The following is a 4,246-nucleotide window of genomic DNA, read 5'->3' as shown; positions in this document are numbered from 1 at the left end:
AAGTTATGACGTTCAGAACACATAACCTAAGCAACCAAGTAGTCGAGATCGCGATGGATATAAGCATCAAAAGCCCCATACATCTCATTAATGAATATCCCACGTAAGATTTCGTGAGAAAAAACTAAAAAATCATTTATAAGTACAAAAAAATGACTTATTTTGCAAAAAAAAAGGACTAAATGTGTACAAAAATATTAAGGACTAAATGTGTACAAAATGATAAATATATTACCCTATTAAGTCATTTTTACCGGGTAACCTGGAGTAGCCGGTCATAAGGACTAAATGTATACAGTTTAACAAGTTGAAGGGGTAAATGTGGACGAAAAAAAAACTCAGTGACCAAATGTGTACAAATCGAAAAATATATTACCCTTATAAGTCATTATCCCTAAAAGTATTTATATTAATACACATATTTCATATTTGGGAATGAAGGCTAGGACATGCAAATACAAAACTTGATTACAATATTTATCACGGATATTTTTTCCTATATATGTATAAACTATGTTACATATATTTTTTAAATATATCACACATAGAAATCTAAAAGCAAATGCCGTACCACCAAATGAATAATTGTTTGTTTCCTTGTCGGTGTCACCGGTTCCTCTACAATACACCCTACAATAATATAGTATGACCTACCGTCCGGTTGATTTCTGCATCTCGGAGAAAACTGTCTCTGACTTGAACCCTTCAAAGCTACTACTAATCGACGATGTGCCATTTCTTATTGCACTTGATCCCGAGAACACTTCATCGTCGGTTGTGTTTGGCTCACCTTGCATTAAAAACCGAAGTTCTTGATTATCCGACACCACATCGCCACCTCTTTTCGCAGCACTTTCTTGTAGCTGCAATGCGAACTCCAGATCCCAGACAACTTCTTCCATGGTTGGTCGCTCGCTTCTTTGCTCTTTCAAGCAGTTAAGTGCTACCTCCCCAAACTTCCTCAAGCACTCCGGCGCAATCTCACCCTTCACTTTTGGATCAACTATCTGTTGCAGCGTCGCTTTATTCCGGTAACATAATTTCGCCCATTCCGCCAAGCTCACTTGTTCTCTCGGAAGCGATGGAATCATTACAGGTCTAGCACACAATACTTCAAGAAGAACAACCCCAAACGAGTACACGTCCGATTTATCCGTCAGTTGCTGGGTTCGATAGTATTCAGGATCCACATACCCGATGCTACCTTTCACCACTGTGCTAACGTGGTTTTGTTCTTGATGATCTCTAGGTCCTAGCTTCGACAACCCGAAATCAGACACCTTTGCGACCCAGTTTTCATCGAGTAAGATGTTTGTCGACTTCACATCCCGATGAATAATCGAACGATTTGCTCCTGTGTGAAGATAATGCAAACCTTTTGCTGCTCCAATGCAAATACGGAGACGTGTTTTCCATGACAAATGTGACTTTTTTGTTTTGTAAAGATGTTCCCGAAGAGTCCCATGAGCCATGTAATCATACACCAGTATCATCTCTCCTTCATCATCACAGTATCCGATCAGGGACACTAGTTGGACATGGCGTAATTTTGATAGCATCCCGATTTCTGTACGGAATTCATGTAAACCTTGGCTGGATGATTGGTTTAGTCGTTTGATTGCTACGGTGGTTGTAGTATTGTCCAAGTATCCTTTGTACACCTTACCAAACCCTCCGTTTCCGATGATGCAACTGTCGTCAAATTCATTGGTGGCTACCTTTAATTCTGTAAGTGAAAAACGACGACAACGATCTGATGGAAGCGTTGAATGGCTAGACTTTATAGATTTTGATTCACTATGATCAGCTGGGCCCCATGATGACTTGTCGTCGGCGGTAGCATAGTGTTTCACTCGCCTGCGTTGGAGTAAAACTATAAGAACTAATACAGTCAACACGACTAACCCTCCCACAACACCTCCAATTATCACGGCATATGGGGTTTTCTTCTTGCTCCTTTTTCCGGCGAGTGTCGACGACGCCGGTGGTGGTGGGGTTGTAGAACTAGGTTCTGGGTTGGGGCCAGAAAGATTCCCCATCATGTCCATCTTAAAGACTTCCAAACCATTTAGAAAAAAGTCACGATATTCATGAGATTGTTCATTAGGATGCATTGCGAGCAATAAATCTGGTTTGCTTTCCTCACGATCTTGGCTGTTGACATACACAACGTAATCCTTGAATACAGCATACCCGCTACCCGGAGTCCAGTTGAATAGATCGGCTTCATCGTCAGCAGTTTGATTATTAATGAAGATTTGAAAAATCACCTGTCCTTTATACGTGTATACTGGTATAATACTGCAAAAATGGAGCCTGAGCATGTACCAAAACCCAGAATCAACGGGAAATCTCCACCTCATGGTGAAGTCGGCGGTGATATTGCCCCTGCTCCTTTGGGTTTGATAAACTAGCTCAGGCGCGGTATAATTTGGTGTCTCCGTCGTGTACCTGATCGGAGTACTTTGATTAGAAGGCGTAAACCCCAGCGCATATGTAGGGAATAGGTAAGTTTCATCCCCATCCCATGATCGATACATACCGGTATCATTGTTTCCGGAGATTTGTGACCCACCGACGTTTAGCCGGTAAATATTTTCAAGAGCTGTGTTGTCATCAATACCAGGTGCTGAATTTGTACCCACGGATTTGAAGTTGTTAGCTTTGTAATACAGATTTTCCGGCATAGAAACAATTTCAATACCATTGATGAAGGCAAACGAGTTGGGTGATGGGGTAAATGTAACGTCGAGGCTCTGGCTATCTTTGACATAGATGATAAATTCTTTGAAGAAGCTGGAAACTTTGGGACCTGATTCGGAGAGAAAGGAGGCGGTTAGGGAGGCGCTGAAGTTGGTCAAAAGAGAGTAACCGTTGGATGTAACGGAGAAGAAAGATTGGTTGGCGTTGAGGTCGGAGTAGATCGCGGGATAGAAATAGAGGCGGAGGAATTTAGGGCCATGGGACACCGGAAACCTGTAGGTGAATGAGGATCTGTTGAAGATACGAGCAGTGGCGTAAGGGGTTTGATCGACTGAAGGATCTTGGAAGGAAGGTGTGGATGGAAAGGAGGTGGCGGCGATGTTGGAGTGTATGAATTTAGAATCTTCATCTCCATCCCATCTCCGGCCGGAAGGTATGGTGATGGTGGAAGATGAACCGCAGTCGAGGAGGAAGTTATCGGTGGCTTTGTACGGTTGTGCGGCGATGATGGTGGTGGAGAATAGGAGAAAGAAAGAAAAGAGTGGTAAACAGAAGCCAAACATGATAGGATAAAAAGTAGAATTATTGGTGCTTTAAAAAATTGATAGTGGTGTTTTATAAATCATCACGAGTGGATACACAGTGAGAATTGTCAGCGTCTTTCAAGAATCAAAAGTAGACCTGGCAAGTCTTCTCGGTCTTCCTCAATTGTCAGTACTTACAAATAATTCTAGGAGTGAACGATACGTCGGGCATTAGGAGTTATACCATAGAAAGTGACATGTCAAAGTTAATATTCATTTTGCATAATTGACTCGTTCAAATGGATTTTTGTTCATGTACCTGTTACAATTAAAAGCATCTCAAGTAAATGATTTTTCCACACCAAAATAGTAGATTAACATGTCAATTATGCAAAATGAATATTAACTTTGATAAGCCATTATGTGGCTACGAAATGAAGATATCTCCACCACTGATTAATGGGCCTATATTATAGAAAAAGGGGGAACAGGGATTGACAAGTTAGAAAGTCTTCCTATTGCTTTACTGAATTAAATTAAAAGTAATATATATATATATATATATATATATATATATATATAATTACTAAGCTACAAATATGAATGTAACTGCTTAGTTAAGGTAACTATCTTGTTAATTCATTGCTATGGGTAATACGATATTTTTCTATTATCTCAATAAAGAACATATGTGTTGGTTTTTCTAAGATTTTGGTGATTATCTTGTATCCTGCAAATCATCTTTAATCTTAGACAATTATTTTACATCTTTATATATCTAATATGTTGGTAAGTTTCCTTTGTGTTTATTAATGAAGAGAACGAGAAATAAGTCACAAGCCAAACACCACAACAACATGTGGTCAAATGATTTCATTGAATATTATTCTTTATTTGGACAGTGATAAGATCTCAAATTTATAGGAGAGATAGTGTAACTTCCTAATTTCACAACCAAAATTTTTATTTTTCAATTTAGTAAAAACATTGTTTCCAAAAAATCAAGTCAAAAAATCATA

At 39.3% G+C, this 4,246-nt stretch overlaps 1 pseudogene; it reads right to left on the bottom strand.

Annotated features, from left to right (window-relative positions):
• Positions 1–450: 450 nt before the first annotated feature.
• On the bottom strand, positions 451–3,374 carry LOC145109326 (receptor-like protein kinase FERONIA pseudogene; annotated as a pseudogene).
• Between the last annotated feature and the right edge of the window lie 872 nt (positions 3,375–4,246).

Source organism: Lactuca virosa, chromosome 4, assembly GCF_052849685.1.
Source record: "Lactuca virosa cultivar CGN04683 chromosome 4, Lactuca_virosa_CGN04683_v6, whole genome shotgun sequence".
In the NCBI taxonomy this organism is placed as follows: Eukaryota; Viridiplantae; Streptophyta; class Magnoliopsida; order Asterales; family Asteraceae; genus Lactuca; species Lactuca virosa.
Note: the sequence above shows the minus strand (reverse complement) of the source record. Positions and strands in the feature narration are given on the sequence as shown.